Source organism: Balaenoptera ricei, chromosome 16 (assembly GCF_028023285.1).
Source record: "Balaenoptera ricei isolate mBalRic1 chromosome 16, mBalRic1.hap2, whole genome shotgun sequence".
Classification (NCBI taxonomy): domain Eukaryota; kingdom Metazoa; phylum Chordata; class Mammalia; order Artiodactyla; family Balaenopteridae; genus Balaenoptera; species Balaenoptera ricei.
In genome coordinates this window covers 115243245-115260459 of record NC_082654.1, presented here as the reverse complement: position 1 = coordinate 115260459, position 17215 = coordinate 115243245, and positions in this window count along the sequence as shown.

Sequence of the window (17215 nt, the reverse complement as noted above, 5' to 3'; positions counted from 1 at the left end):
AAGAGTGTTCTTCCTATGTTTTCCTCTAAGAGTTTTATAGTATCCGGTCTTAAATTTAGGTCTCGAATCAATTTTGAGTTTATTTTTGCATATGGTGTTAGGGAGTGTTCTAATTTCATTCTTTTACATGTAGCTGTCCAGTTTTCCCAGCACCACTTATTGAAGAGACTGTCTTTTCTCCATTGTATATCCTTGCCTCCTTTGTCATAGATTAGTTGACCATAGGTGCGTGCGTTTATCTCTGGGCTTTCTATCTTGTTCCATTGATCTATGTTTCTGTTTTTGTGCCAGTACCATATTGTCTTGATTACTGTAGCTTTGTAGTATAGTCTGAAGTCAGGGAGTCTGATTCCTCCCTCTCCGTTTTTTTCCCTCAAGACTACTTTGGCTATTTGGGGTCTTTTGTGTCTCCATACAAATTTTAAGACTTTTTGTTCTAGTTCCGTAAAAAATGCCATTGGTAATTTGAGAGGGATTGCATTGAATCTGTAGATTACTTTGGGTAGTATAGTCGTTTTCACAATATTGATTCTTCCAATCCAAGAACATGGTATATCTCTCCATCTGTTGGTATCACCTTTAATTTCTTTCATCAGTGTCTTATACTTTTCTGCATACAGGTCTTTTGTCTCCCTAGGTAGGTTTATTCCTAGGTATTTTATTCTTTATGTTGCAGTGGTAAATGGGAGTGTTTCCTTAATTTCTCTTTCACATTTTTCATCATTAGTGTATAGGAATGCAAGAGAGTTTTGTGCATTAATTTTGTATCCTGCAACTTTACCAAATTCACTGATTAGCTCTAGTAGTTTTCTGTTGGCATTTTTAGGATTCTCTATGTATAGTATCATGTCATCTGCAAACAGTGACAGTTTTACTTCTTCTTTTCCAATTTCTATTCCTTTTATTTCTTTTTCTTCTCTGATTGCCGTGGCTAGGACTTCCAGAACTATGTTGAATAATAGCTGTGAGAGTGGACATCCTTGTCTCGTTCCTGATCTTAGAGGAAATGCTTTCAGTTTTTCACCATTGAGAATGATGTTTGCTGTGGGTTTGTCATATATGGCCTTTATTATGTTGAGGTAGGTTCCCTCTATGCCCACTTTCTGGAGAGTTTTTATCATAAATGGGTGTTGAATTTTATCAAAAGCTTTTTCTGCATCTATTGAGATGATCATATGGTTTTTATTCTTCAGTTTGTTAATATGGTGTATCACATTGATTGATTTGCGTATATTGAAGAATCCTTGCATCCCTGGGATAAATCCCACTTGATCATGGTGTATGATCCTTTTAATGTGTTGTTGGATTCTGTTTGCTAGTATTCTGTTGATTTTTGCATCTATATTCATCAGTGATATTGGTCTGTAATTTTCTTTTTTTGTAGTATCTTTGTCTGGTTTTGGTATCAGGGTGATGGTGGCCTCATAGAATGAGTTTGGATGTGTTCCTTTCTCTGCAATTTTTTGGAAGAGTTTGAGAAGGATGGGTGTTAGCTCTTCTCTAAATGTTTGATAGAATTCACCTGTGAAGCCATCTGGTCCTGGACTTTTGTTTGTTGGAAGATTTTTAGTCATAGTTTCAATTTCATTACTTGTGATGGGTCTGTTCATATTTTCTATTTCTTCTTGGTTCAGTCTTGGAAGGTTATACCTTTCTAAGGATTTGTCCATTTCTTCCAGGTTGTCCATTTTATTGGCATAGAGTTGCTTGTAGTAGTCTCTTAGGATGCTTTGTATTTCTGCTGTGTCTGTTGTAACTGCTCCTTTTCCATTTCTAATTTTATTGATTTGAGTCCTCTCCCTCTTGATGAGTCTGGCTAATGGTTTATCAATTTTGTTTATCTTCTCAAAGAACCAACTTTTAGTTTTATTGATCTTTGCTGTTGTTTTCTTTGTTTCTATTTCATTTATTTCTGCTCTGATCTTTATGATATCTTTCCTTCTACTAACTTTGGGTTTTGTTTGTTCTTCTTTCTCTAGTTTCTTTAGGTGTAAGGTTAGATTGTTTATTTGAGATTTTTCTTGTTTCTTGAGGTAAGCTTGCCTAGCTATAAACTTCCCTCTTAGAACTGCTTTTGCTGCATCCCATAGGTTTTGGATCATCGTGTTTTCATTGTCATTTGTCTTTAGGTATTTTTTCATTTCCTCTTTGATTTCTTCAGTGATCTCTTGGTTATTTAGTAACGTATTGTTTAGCCTCTATGTGTTTGTGTTTTTTACGTTTTCTTCCCTGTAATTCATTTCTAATCTCATAGCGTTGTGGTCAGAAAAGATGCTTGATATGATTTCAATTTTCTTAAATTTACTGAAGCCTGATTTTTCACCCAAAATGTGATCTATCCTGGAGAATGTTCCGTGCACACTTGAGAAGAATGTGTAATCTGCTGTTTTTGGATGCAATGTCCTATAAATATCAACTAAATCTATCTGTTCTATTGTGTCATTTAAAGCTTCTATTTCCTTATTTATTTTCATTTTGGGTGATCTGTCTATTGGTGTAAGTGAGGTGTTAACGTCTCCCACTATTACTGTGTTACTGTCGATTTCCTCTTTTATAGCTGTTAGCAGTTGCCTTATGTATTGAGGTGCTCCTCTCTTGGGTGCATATATATTTATAATTGCTATATATTCTTCTTGGATTGATCCCTTGATCATTATGTAGTGTCCTTCCTTGTCTCTTGTAACATTCTTTACTTTAAAGTCTATTTTATCTGACATGAGTATTGCTACTCCAGCTTTCTTTTGATTTCCACTTGCATGGAATATCTTTTTCCATCCCCTCACTTTCAGTCTGTATGTGTCTCTAGGTCTGAAGTGGGTTTCTTGTAGACAGCATACATATGGGTCTTGTTTTTGTATCCATTCAGCAGCCTTTGTGTTTTGGTTGGAGCATTTAATCCATTCATGTTTAAGGTAATTATCGCTATGTATGTTCCTTTGACCATTTTCTAATTGTTTTGGGTTTGTTTTTGTAGGTCCTTTTCTTCTCTTGTGTTTCCCACTTAGAGAAGTTCCTTTAGCATTTGTTGTAGAGCTGGTTTGGTGGTGCTGAATTCTCTTAGCTTTTGCTTGTCTGTAAAGCTTTTGATTTCTCCATCAAATCTGAGTGAGATCCTTGCCGGGTAGAGTAATCTTGGTTGTAAGTTCTTCCCTTTCATCACTTTAAGTATATCATGCCACTCCCTTCTGGCTTGTAGAGTTTCTGCTGAGAAATCAGCTGTTAACCTTATGGGAGTTACTTTGTATGTTATTTGTCGTTTTTCCCTTGCTGCTTTCAATAATTTTTTTTGTCTTTAATTTTTGCCAGTTTGATTGCTATGTGTCTCGGCGTGTTTCTCCTTTGGTTTATCCTGTATGGGACTCGCTGCTCTTCCTGGACTTGGGTGGCTATTTCCTTTCCCATATTAGGGAAGTTTTCAACTATAATCTCTTCAAATATTTTCTCTGGTCCTTTCTCTCTCTCTTCTCCTTCTGGGACCTCTATAATGTGAATGTTGTTGCATTTAATGTTGTCCCAGAGGTCTCTGAGGCTGTCTTCATTTCTTATCATTCTTTTTTCTTTATTCTGTTCTGCAGCAGTGAATTCCACCATTCTGTCTTCCAGGTCACTTATCTGTTCTTCTGTCTCAGTTATTCTGCTATTGATTCCTTCTAGTGTAGTTTTCATTTCAGTTATTGTATTGTTCATCTCTGTTTTTTTGTTCTTTAATTCTTCTAGGTCTTTGTTAAACATTTCTTGCATCTTCTCGGTCTTTGCCTCCATTCTTTTTCCGAGGTCCTGGATTATCTTCACTATCATTATTCTGAATTCTTTTCCTGGAAGGTTGCCTATCTTCACTTCATTTAGTTGTTTTTCTGGGGTTTTATCTTGTTACTTCATCTGGTACATAGCCCTCTGCCTTTTCATCTTGTCTGTCTTTCTCTGAATGTGGTTTTTGTTCCACAGGCTGCAGGATTGTAGTTCTTCTTGCTTCTGCTGTCTGCCCTCTAGTGGATGAGGCTATCTAAGAGGCTTGTGTAAGTTTCCTGATGGGAGGGACTTATGGTGGGTAGAGCTGACTGTTGCTCTGGTGGGCAGAGCTCAGTAAAACTTTAATCTGCTTGACTGCTGATGGGTGGGGCTGGGTTCCCTCCCTGTTGGTTGTTTGGCCTGAGGCAACCCAACACTGGAGCCTACCTGGGCTCTTTGGTGCGGCTAATGACAGACTGTGGGAGGGCTTACGCCTAGGAGTACTTCCCAGAACTTCCGCTGCCAGTGTCCTTGTCCCCATGGTGAGCCACAGCCACCCCCTGCCTCTTCAGGAGACCCTCCAACACTAGCAGGTAGGTCTGGTTTAGTCTCCCCTGAGGTCACTGCTCCTTCCCCTGGGTCCCAATGCGCACACTACTTTGTGTGTGCCCTCCAAGAGTGGAGTCTCTGTTTCCCCCAGTCCTGTCAAAGTCCTGCAATCAAATCCCACTAGGCTTCAAAGTCTGATTCTCTAGGAATTCCTCCTCCCGTTGCTGGACCCCCAGGTTGGGAAGCCTGACGTGGGGCTCAGAACCTTCACTCCAGTGGGTGGACTTCTGTGGTATAAGTGTTCTCCAGTCTGTGAGTCACCCACCCAGTAGTTATGGGATTTGAGTTTACTGTGATTGCGCCCCTCCTACCGTCTCATTGTGGCTTCTCCTTTGTCTTTGGATGTGGGGTATCTTTTTTGGTGAGTTCCAGTGTCTTCCTGTCGATGATTGTCCTGCAGCTAGTTGTGATTCTGGTGTTCTCGCAAGAGGGAGTGAGAGCACGTCCTTCTACTCCGCCATCTTCTCTGCTTCATCAAAAATGTGTCACTTTTTAAATACAAGTAGTTCTTTTCAGCTTTTCTCTACGTGAAAGGAAAGATCCCGGGAAGGTCAGGACAGAATGATATTTTAAGGCAAGGCAAGACAAATTTAAAACATAAACTTTTTCTCTGCCTTTTGGCCTCCTCCCTCCCCACTAGTGTGCATGTGCCTCTGCATTATGTGTTCACCTGACCTCCCTAATGGCAGAAATATCTGCTCAGCCACAGAAATCAATTTTTCTCCTTCTGGCGACAGCCATGTAACTCCTTAGAAGATAACATTCCTTTCCTTATCCTGTAAGGGGTCATGATGACCCACCACTCACCTTGTACATGCAGATGTCTGGTGGGCTTTATGGACAAGGCCACTATATCATTTCCCTTAAATAGAATGGTTGGTGCAGAACAGACCGATCAGATGACCTGGGGAGATACTGGGCTGCACTTAAAGAAGTTCTTAGCTTAAATACTTATTTATGACCTTATTAATGTCACTAGCTATATTACTTGTATTCTGCCCACTTTACAAGATTTTTGTTTCTTGCATTACCAAATGTGTGACTGAGCCTCCGCTAAAAATAGTGATGAGTAGGTGATCTAAAACAATTGTCAAATACATAGTTCTATAAGATCAGTGATTGTAATAGTGTAACTCAGATATGGGAAGAAGCCACAAGAGGGAACCATTGCCTGGACCATAACAGACTAGTAGGACAGGCAGCCCAGAGGCTTTGGGCTACTGTTAACAGGGCCTGGTCCAGTAGCAGCACATTGAGTGGCCTATCAAGGAAATCCTCGCCTGACCTGGGAATGAGCATTCCTAGCACTGTGGGATAAATTGGTCATGAAATGCCTCCTAAACCTTGGTCAAAATTAAGACCAAAAGGGAGGGGATTGTAACATAAAGAAGGTTGCCCACCATCCAGTTCTACAAGAATTAAGTCATCAACCACCACAGTCGCTGACTTACAGGACACCCTGAAAGGAATTCAGGGCGAAGATCAGGATGAGGCACTTTGTGCTCTGGGGAAACTGGCAGAACTGGCCCTCAGAGAGTTCAGTATTTTCAGGAGAAAATTTTTATGAACCTGGATTCTTGCCTCTTCCTACATTTAGAAAAGCATGAAAACCATTAAAGTGTCCATTCTTCCTGAATAGCGTAACCTCCTACCAAGCTGTGTGCTTGGTTGCAGGTACCCCTTCATCAAATTCACATGTATACTGGCCTCCCCCTTACCTCTTCAGAACAGTCCTCAGAGCTTTCTGAAAAACTGTGTCCCGGGTTATAATCCTCAGGTTGGCACAAATGAAATTTTCCATTTCCTTCTTAGATTGACCATTGATTCATTTTTCATTGACAGTATAATCATTATCTTGATGGGGGTACATGTGTTTCAAAACCTACCACATTGTACATTTTAAACGTGTGCATTTGTCGTATGTCGATTACACCTCAGTAAAGCTGTTAAAATATCCCAGAGTTTTAGGTAATAATGCATCATTGCATGCTCAGTGGCTTAATGAGAAATGGCGTTTTGATCTCTCTTGTTTTTGTGACTTAAATAGGAACCGTGTTCACCCCAGCTCCATTTTATTCTGATCTCAGCGGGGCTGCTTTCAGGGATGTGTTCTGCAGTTTGCCTCTCACCGGTTTGGTGAGCCTCCTCTCAACAAAAACACACACATTTTTCTTGCAGTGAACATTGAAATGAGTCTTGACTATCAGAGAATCCAACCAGGCTGGTGGGCCAAGCAGGGAGGATGGACACGCCAATCATCTTCCACAAGCAGAATAAGCTAAATATGCAGATTTGAAGAAAATGCACTTAAAGCACATCCTGCAGTAAGAGCCCTTTATTAAAATAAAATACCACATGCCCAAAGACAGAATAAGATGGACAGTGTTGCAGCTTTCCTGGGCCATCAGGTTAAGCAGGACTTTCTCAGTGAAAGAGTAGCTGATCAAATCGACAGTTGCTCAGTTGCTGAGCCTGGTGAAGCCTTTGTCCTGCTTCCCAGACACTGAAAAAGGATTCTCATAAATCCTCTTGAAAGTTTCCCATGGTTTGCTTTCAACAAGAGTGAAAGAAAAGCTAATCACATTGTCAGCTGGTAGGTTGCCAAACCTTTTGTGTAATATTTGGGTATGTAATTGGGAAGGAATTGAAAGAATACGTTTTTGTTTTTTTTTTAAGGTTTGTTTTTTTTTGATGAAAGTTCATAATAATGCAATTGACAAGAAAATTTAGTTATTTCTGAGATATACATTTTAAAGTAATAACTAGAATTATGACTTATAACATTATACCAGAACATATAAGATTTTTAGAAATTTCATGTAATGTCTGGAACATTTATATTAACATATTTCCATACAAATAACCCAAAGAAAGTTTAGTATTAGTTGTTTTTTTTGTTTGTTTTTTTATACTGCAGGTTCTTATTAGTCATCAATTTTATACACATCAGTGTATACATGTCAATGCCAATCGCCCAATTCAGCACACCACCATCCCCACCCCACCACGGTTTTCCCCCCTTGGTGTCCATACGTTTGTTCTCTACATCTGTGTCTCAACTTCTGCCCTGCAAACTGGTTCATCTGTACCATTTTTCTAGGTTCCACATACATGCGTTAATATACGATATTTGTTTTTCTCTTTCTGACTTACTTCACTCTGTATGACAGTCTCTAGATCCATCCACATCTCTACAAATGACCCAATTTCATTCCTTTTTATGGCTGGAAGCCTGGGAGGCTGGAATCAGGCCACTCCTTGTCTATCCCTGCAGGAGACGGGGCTGCACTACAAGAAGTTCCTGGCTCACCCCTGGTTCCTGACCATCACGTGGCCAGAGAAATTGGTAACATTTTTGTTTTGCCTGTTGAAATGTTTAATGACAAAAATTTTGTTCAGTTTCCTGATGTGGGTGAAGGGTGGAGCCTGATGTGATTTATTCTCCAAGAAATGTACATCCTAGTTCACACACGGGGGTGAGCACCCTGTCCAAAGATGAGAGACCCCATGTCTGTGACCGGTACCTCCTAGGAGATCAGCCCTAAGCTAGTTTAAACCTGATCAAGTTCTGTCTACATGGTAGATTTAGACCTCTCCATGTCCTGTCTACTGATTATGTTTAGAGCTGACCACATGCTCTCTGTAATAAGAACATTTAGACCTGACCGTGTTCTGTGTACGTAGGACTATGGGGACCTGGGTAGAGACCTGGCCTGGCCTCAGTACTGGGAGCTTCGTGGGGGATGTGGAGACTTGGGTAGAGCTCCGGCCTGGTCTCAGTACTGGAAAGCTCCATGCCTGCATCTGAATGTCAGTGCTTAGATGTCTGGGGTCTGGAGCTGAGGTGGGCTTGTCTAGGTAACAGCCTCTGTTCTGAGTGTGGTTACCTAACCCTCCCAGGGGTCAGTGCTGTGGTCGGGGCCTCAGTCTTTCTCCCTGCAAGGTTCACCTTCCCTGGGGCTCGTGGAGAATCCTCAGGTGGGCTACCTGGAAATTATTCCAATTTACCAGCACATGCATGGTGAACAGGGAGGCAGGTTTACCTGGTGAATTGATTGCAGGTTACACGGATCAGGCAAAAGGCTGATGGGCAACAGGTGAGGCAGCTGCTGTGATCTCCTTCCGGTCTACCGTCCCTACTCAGCAGAGACCAGAGCTGCCCCTTGTCTTTCAGCCCTGCTGTCCTGTGAGTTCTCTCCACACATCAGTGAGACAAGAAAGGACTGAGCCTGCCAGAACCAAGGTAGTGTGTTCAACTCTAGCATGAAAGCTTTAAAAGCAGTTAAAATCACACAGAACCAAAGTGAAAAGAGGAGGACTTGTCTGGGACAAGTATGGGGAGAGGAGACCAACCCTACATTTCTTTCTGCCATCCCAGGAGGTCCCAGGAACCCAGCTTGTTTCCACATTAGGGGGCCAACCAGCAGAGCCATGGTGTCCTGACCAAGGGGACGTATGACCCCAGGTGCAAGGTCTGGGGAGGTGGGGTCACCCTGGGACTGTGGATGTGTGACCCCAGGTGCAGGGTCTAGGGAGGGTGTTCACCTGGTGAGTGTGGACGTGTGACGCCAGATGCAGGGTCTGGGGAGGTGGGGTCACCTGGTGAGTGTGGACCTGTGACCCCAGGTGTTGGGGGTCTGGGGAGGTGGGGTCACTCTGGTGAGTGAGAATGTGTGACCCCAGATGCAGGGTCTGGGGAGATGAGGTCACTGCGGTGAGTGTGGATGTGTGACCCCAGGTGTATGGTGTGGGGATTGTGCCGGTCACACCCCATCTGCATGGGTCGGGATCACGTGTACGGGGAGACCCCCATATCTGCTCTTTTCCTGCAGTGTTTCTTGTCCCCTCTGAGATTTCCAACATCTGAATTGAGGGTGTTGCCCTGATTAACCTGTGGTTCCTTTTCTTCTCTTAATCTTGTCACATTCATATGAGGTCAGGCACTTTTGAGTGGGTAGCTGCTCTGTGTTCTGGTGAGTGACAACACTTGGTGGTATCATATTAATATCATAGCATATCATATATCTAACCCATGGGGGTCACCACTGTCTGGGTTCCCCTGGGTTCCCCTGGACAGAGCTCAGGTGAGCACAGACTAGCCCCCCTAAGAATGGTCTCCCATGTGCCATGTGCCATGATGGCCCCTGAGGTGGGGGACTGTGCTTGGGTCTCCCACATTTGTGATGAAGGGGAGTCGAAATGGAATCTCAATTAACAAGACATTATTTTAAGAATTTATTTTAAATGAAATAAAACACACGTCACATACCCTTTACCATCATCACCATTTTAAGTGCACGTTTCTGAGGCATCAGATATATTCACCTTCTCATGGAGCCATCACCACCATCCCTAGAACTTGTCATCTTATAAAACCAAAATTCCACAACCATGAAAGTCTCACTCCCCATCCCCTTCCACTGCCCCTGGCACCAATGTCCACTTTGGTCCCTGAGTTGTCGACTCCAGGGCCCCCATTGGAGTGGAATCCTGCAGTGTTTGCTGACGGGTCATTTTGGAAGAGCTGACTTTCAGTCTGAAGCTCTGCCTGTTTGCATCTGAAGAATCTGCATTTAGGGAGAGGATGTATGAGGAAGGGGGTGTACGAGGGACAAGGGTGTCCGGGGTGCAGATGAGCCAGGACCTGACCAGCTGTCTGTTGGGTCCTCTGGTCCCATCTGCATCATCACTGTCTCCTCTGGCATCCCTGGGGTGTTGTTGTCTGAGTGAGATTCCCCTGGTGCCCCTACTCTCCTCCCCTCTTCCTGCTGGTTGGGGAGGGGGCTGCTTGCTGGGTGGTCTCTACTCCTGCGGCAGGAAGGACCTTGCAGCATGGACCTGCAGAGTGTGGGATGTGGTCCCAAGAGCATGGGCCCCATGTAGGACACAGCACTGGGGCATCACAAGTGGTAGCGCTGCCTCATCACTGACAGGGAATGTTGCCAAGATCCCCCTCGGGAGGGTGTGGTGGGTGGCCTGGGACCCCAGAGACCCCATTCCTATCCTGGAGCTTGGAGGGTGCATCCCCCATGGGCTCCAGATTCAACCCATGTCTCAGCCGTATCCCTCTGTCCTGTCTCTGAACTCAGGAAAACGACCTCTACTGGTCATTGCCCACAGCATAGGCCTGGTCTGTTGGTATAAGGATTCTTTAATTTAGGCGTCCTGGGATAGCAGCTCTTCTTAGGCCTAAAGAAGGAAAAGCTCAGGAGTGTAAAACATTTTCAGATGAAACTAATATTCAATGACGTATCTCTATACTACTCGGTTGTTGACTTCTATTAGTCATAATTCTCCTGGTTTTAGATCTGATGTGGGGATTATAGAGGAGCCAACATTTAAATATTCATAATCTGTGTATTCGTAGCTTCAGTATCAGTGCTGACCCATAGTTTTTATGGTTCGGGAGGAGTTATTGATTTCATGTATCATGTAAAGGATTCACAGTGATGATAGGGCAATTAAGATTATAATAATGGCTAGTAAATTGTTCACATTTTCTCTACCTGTGCATCTATTTTATGTATATGAGTCAGTTTAGTTGTCAATAGTAGTGAAGTAATATAGAGGACTAGAGAACTTATTATAAAAATGGTTATGAATGTATGATTATGAAAAAGTAAAAGTTCTTCCATAATCGGTGATGTTGCATCTTGAGAGCCTAGATGAAATGGATATGCCTTAGTGATATACAGGATTTTAGCCTGTGATTTAACTTTGACAAAGTTACATCACTTTTTACTTTTATCTCGTTTATTGAGAAAGACATAATGGTTATGGTGTTGGCTTGAAACTGGTTGAAAAGGACTGGAGTCCTTCCTTCCTTATTTTACATTTCCATAGGTAGGATCTTCAAACATAGGATATGGTGGAGGGCATCCGTGTAACCATTCTGGGTTAGGAGTAGCAGTTTCCACTGCTGAGACTTCTTGTTTGGAAGCAAATGCTTTTCAAAATATGAAGATTATTAGCATTACTGCTCTTACTGAGATGAATGAGCCTAAAGACAAAATATTTCATGTTGTGTGTGCCTCAGGGTACTCGGAGTAACATAGTGACATCCCTGAGAGGCCAAGAAAAGTGCTGCAGGAAGTCATATTTACTACTACAAATATACTTGTGAAGTGAATTTTTGCTCATGTTGAGTTAAGTGTATAACCTGAGAATAGTGGAAATCAGTGTAGGAAGCCTCCTATAACAGTGAAGACTGCTCCCATGGACATTACGTAATTGAAGTGTGCTACTACATAGTATGTATTGTGGAGGAAACCACCTACTGTAAAAAAGAAAAATAAAGCCTTAAGCTCATAATATAGTGGAAGGTCATATAATATTACCTCCATGAAGAGTTGCTAATCATCTAAATACTTTTATTCCTGTAGGGATAGAAATAATTATGGAAGCTGATGCAAAGTATGCTCATGAGTCGACAGCTGTTCTGGTAAACATATGATGGGTCCACAAGATAAACCCTAAAAAGCCAGTGGACATAACTCATACTATTCCCAAATAGCTGAAAGGCACTTTTTGTCCTAAATAGTATGTAATGTTATGTGAGATTATAACAAACCCTGGTAGGCTATGAATACAGACTTCGGGGTGACTAAAGAATCAAAATAGGTGTTGTTATAGGACTGTGTCTCCTCCTGCAGGGTCAAAGAAAGTAGTGTTTAGATTTCTGTCTCTTAACAGTATGGCGATTCTGGCTGCTTGGACTGAGAGTGATAATTATAGTAATATGGCTATAGTTGGGACAGATTAAACAAATAATGGTGTTTTGGTATTGGGATATGACTGCTGGTTTTATATTAAAGGCTATAGTAATAAAAATAATAGCACCAACAATTGAAGAGACACCTGCTAAATGTAAGGAGAAAATCGTTAGGTCGACAGAGGCTCCTGCGTGGGCCAGATTGCCGGCTAGAGCTGAATATACGGTTCCACTGGTACCAGAACCAGCTTCAACTACTGGTGATACGAGCAGGAGTAAGAATGATGGGGGAAGTAGTCAAAAGTTTATGATTTATTCAGGGAAATGCTCTATCAGGTGCCCCAGTTATTTGTGGGACAAGTCAGTTTTCAAACCCTGCAATCATAATGGGTACAGCTATAAAGAAAATTATTACAAGTGCAGGGACTGTTATGACTACCTTACAGATTTGGGCATCTCCAAGTAGCGGTCCAGGTTAGCATAGCTCATCCTGGATTAATAGACTTAAGGTGCTGCCTGCTACTCCAGCTCAAGCACCAAATAGTAAATATAAAATGCCGATATCTTTGTGATTTGTTGAAGATAATCAGCAGTTTATGAACAGAGGTAAAATGACTGAGCTAGCATTAGACTGTAAATCTAAAGACAGAGATTGAGCCCTCTTTTTAGCAAACCCTGTGGTGAATCAACAAATTGAATTGTAACTTCAGAGAGAAGCAGCTTCAATTCTGCCGGTGATTTTCCTGCCTTTTTTTTTTTCTTCTTTCTTGCAGGTGGGAGAAGTAGATTGAAGCCAGTTGACTAGAGGATTTACCTGTTATATAAAAATAAAATAAGTCAGGTAGGGATGTCCCTGTAAATCTCCATGAAACAAATGTTACTCTCTGTTCTACAAGAAAGGGGAAGGTCCCAAGGCACAGTTTTCACCCTTCGAGGTCCAGGCCTGGCTGAGAGAAGGGGGTCCCTGCGCGGGGGGCGGGGGGTGGGTTACCCTGCCCCAGAGCGTTCGTCCTGCACCCAGTCTGCGTCCTCCCGCCAGTGCCCAGGCCCGGCTGAAGAGGCAGATCTCAGATGGTGGCTCCCTCAGGGCCGGGTCCCCAGACCCTGCCCAGCCGTCATCGCTGGGGGAGCCAGGCACCCAGGACCCAGCTGGCCCTCAGGCTCCTCAGGCCGCCCAAACGGTGCGGGCCAGGTCCCCCAGACCGTGTCCCGTGCAGCCTGCCGCTGCCATTAGGTCGCAGAGGCAGGGATGGGGGAGAGGTTGGTTCACTGCTGCCTCAGGCCGGGCCAGTGGGCGTCGTGGCGAGGGCTCTGGAGCCCTGCAGGACACACCCCCAGCCTGTTCCCTGGGCCCCCAGCTCACTCGCCAGCCCGAGGCCTGGGAGCTGGAGGGCCCCAGGGAGAAGGCTGGGATCTGCCTCTTACCTCACTCTCCACCTGACGACCACCACTCCCCCGACCATTGGCTCAATGCCCCCCTAAGTGTCGCTCATTGACAGTTGCTCACTTGAGGGCGGGGCCCACTATAGCGCCCACCAATGGCTGAATGGGGCCCTCTGTGGTACTGACCAATGGCTGAGCAGGACCTCTAACGCAGCTCTAACCCTCTGCATTAATGGTCTCCTGGTAACCGTTGCCTGTTAAGGGGGTGCTGTGTAAGGGCGCACAGCAATGGCCCCGTGCTAAGGGCTGCGCCCTGCAGCGCTCTATTATACCTGCACCAGCTGAAAATGTGAGTGGGCTTTGATTCAAGAGGGAGGGACTCCCTTCTCCAAAGAATTGCATGGAGATGTGGGGTCTGTAGATGGGCAGGGCTGGCAGAACCCTGGATCGCACTCATTTGATGGTTCGTGCTGAGGGCAGAGGTCCAAGGGCTTCTCCTGGAAAAGAGGAAAGGAGTCCAAGAGAGCTGCGGACGGGGCTGTGGTGTGAGGAGCATCCGGGAGGTCAGAGGTCAGAGTCAGCCCCCAAGAGAGTCCACACCCGTCCCCGCTCCATCCCAGCCCTGCCTCCACCCCCGATTCTGGGACCCAGAACACAAGGTGTGGAGAGCATCGTGGTCACTGTCTGGTGGATCCTCACCAGTGGGTGCTCAGCTGGTGCTCAGGGGACCCAGTGACACTCAGGGGACAGCTGACCCCGCCCTGTGCTGTGGGAGATGAGTGTCAGTGGGGAGCGCAGTGGGGAAGGAAGGCCAGGCCTCTGACTCTGCTGTCCACCTGACTCCCCCCAGGGCCATGTCCTCCATCCTAGGCACCTGGCTGCACCATTACACTGAGCATTTCTACCAGCCCCCAGAATTTCCCTGCCTGAAGATGCTCCTGGGTTACATAGAGCTCAGCGTGCCTGGCTCAGACCTGGAGCAGCGAACTCACCTTCTCCTGGCACAGCTGGAGCACCTAGAGCCCCCTGAGGCAGAGGGTGGTGGTGAGGGGGACTCAGCGTGGGTGATGGGGGTGAGTGGGGAGGGGAAGGGGCGGAGCCACACAGAGAACAGAGCCTCCAGAGGCTGGGACTGGGCCAGGAGCAATGAGGAGACTCAGATCACTGTTCCCCTGGACTGCAATCTGGGAAGACTTCCTGGGGGTGGCATCTTGGACTGAGACTTCATTGCTTGGCAGTGAGAAGTTTCCTGTCTTTGGGAGACCTGTGGAAAAGCAGTCCTATTGATGATGTTTTCTCTTCTTGGAGCTACAGCACCAGCTCCAGAACAAGCTCTTGAAATACCTCAAGACCTAGAGCCAGCTACACCTCTACTGCCCACTACAGCTCCAGAGCCAGAGCAAGCTCAAGCCACAGCTCCTATTCAAGTTCAAGGACTAGATCATGCAAATATGCTAGCTCCAATTCCAGAGACAGAGCATGCTCATGCCATAGCTTTCGTTTAAGCTCAAAGTGATGAAAAGCACCTACAGAGGCTCCAAATGGAGATCCAGAGAAGGTAAAAGAAACAGTTCTCCTTCCATAGTCAAAGGCTGAATCATCACGGAAACCTGTCGTAGCACTTCCTCTACAACCTCAGCCAGTGTCCTCAACAGCCTCAGTTCCGGAACTTAAGCCAACCTCAACCAGGGGGCTACCCCTGGTTTTGGAGCGCCATCGTGCTTTGGAACCAGCTGTGGCCCCGGAGTGTTGTCCAGCTCCAGTTCTAGATCTAGAGACCACAGCAGACCTAGTTCTTCTAGCAGCTCAGGTGCTGCTCCCAGATTAGCAACAAGCACCAGCACGAGCAGTGCCTTCAGGGCCAGATGAGGAGTTGCCCCACTGCCAGCAGCAAAACTGGAGCCTTTCTTCTCCTCCCCCATAATTCCATTTTTAATGTATGTTTTTAAATTACATATACTAGTTTATTCTATGATATAAATTTCACTTAAAATTTCTTTCATTATTTTAAATTGTATATGTGAGTGGCATTAAGAACGTTCACAATGTTACATAACCCCCTCTAACGTCTATTTCAGAACATTTGCATCCTTTTTGTCGCTGAATAATATTCCATTCCATGAACACACCACATTTGGCTTTCCTTTCATCTGTTGATGGACATTAGGATTTTTTTCACCTTTGGGCTCTTGTGAATAATGGTGCTCTGAATACTTCTGTACAGGCATTTGAATGTCTGTGTTCACTTCTTTTTGATATTGATCTAGGAGTGGAATTTGTGCTTTGACTGAAAACTACACGTTTGTCTTTTTGAGGACCTGCTGAAGTGTTATATACAGTGGTTGGACCATTTGATAATCTCCTAGAATTTAGGTGTACAATTTCCACTTCTTCATCTATGTTGCAGTTTTCTCTCTCCCTCTCTTCCCTCTCTCTCCCTCTCTTCCCTCTCTCTCCCCCTGGTCCCTCACTCTAGGGAAGAAGCCTCTGAAGAGACTCTTGTGGCCCACCACTGAATGAAGCAGATCCTGACTCAGGTGAGTCCACAGCCTCAAACCCCTGGGAGACACTGGCAGAGGCCTCCAGCTCAATTATATTCAATTCCTGGCCCACAGATAGTGTGAGATAATAAATGTTGTCATTATCTTTCTTCTTTTCCATTTGTCACCACCCCAAGGTCCACCCCTTCCCTGACCCCAGGCCCTATGGTCCCTTCCTCTGATGTTAGTGTGAGTGTCAGTGTATACTTGTGTGGACACGCAGAGGAATCTACTCCACATGGGTGGGGATGTTCTGGAGTCCTAGGAGCTCTAATTTCCAAAGTAAACCCTGTGGGAGGGGGGCAGCCCTAGTCTAGGAGGTCCAAACTCCCCCTTCATCTCAAGACTCTGCCCCTGTTCAGTGCCCTGTGTTTTCCCTTACCCTCTCTGGGCCTCAGTTTTCCAATTGTACAATGATGGGTTAAACAAAGAGCTTCCAAAGTCTGCACACAGGCTATCCTGGCTTTCACATCCCTGGGTAGGGTATGTCTGGGTGACATGAGTAACCTCGGGCCTCCCTCACAGTTTGGAGGCACCCCAGTGGCTCTGTGGTCCTCTCTGTCTTGCAGCCAGGAAGGCGTTTCAGCCTTACTTAACCTTGTGCACTGAGGGACGAGGGACAGTTTCCCAAGAGCAGCTGAGGCACTGTAATTAATAGAAGATGACATGGATGTGGACCAGGCAAAAGAATGGGCTCTTCAGAATATACGGGCCATCTTCACCCCTGCTCCCACCATGGTAAATATGAGGAAGTTTCCCAGAGATGGGGATTGTCATGTCAAAGTTCACAGTGTTTCAATGCAAAACTAATACTTTCCTTAATAGTAGATAGCCATAATATAGCAGAAAACCAAGAACGAAACATGCACAGACAAGAGGGAGATTTTTTTCCTTTCTCATGAAAAAGGACTATGGACTTGGATAGTCCTTGCTGACCTTCAACTGCACAGCACTGTAGTCAGCCTCATCTGTCTTTCTCCCCATCATCATTAGCTGGTATCCAACCTCAAGGCTGTCTCTTGGCCCAAAATGGCTGCTGGAGCGCCAGCCTTGACTGGCAACCATCTCTTCATTTCTGAGGCCAGAGGGGACAAAGATGAAGGGCAAAGGAGCCCATACAGCTGTCTCTGCTCTAAGCAATCCCGTAAGTTCCACATAATCCTTCCATTCACATCTGATTTGAAGTTTGGCCACTCTGAGGTACAAGAGAGGTTAGGCTTTAGAGCATTTAATCTGGTGAATT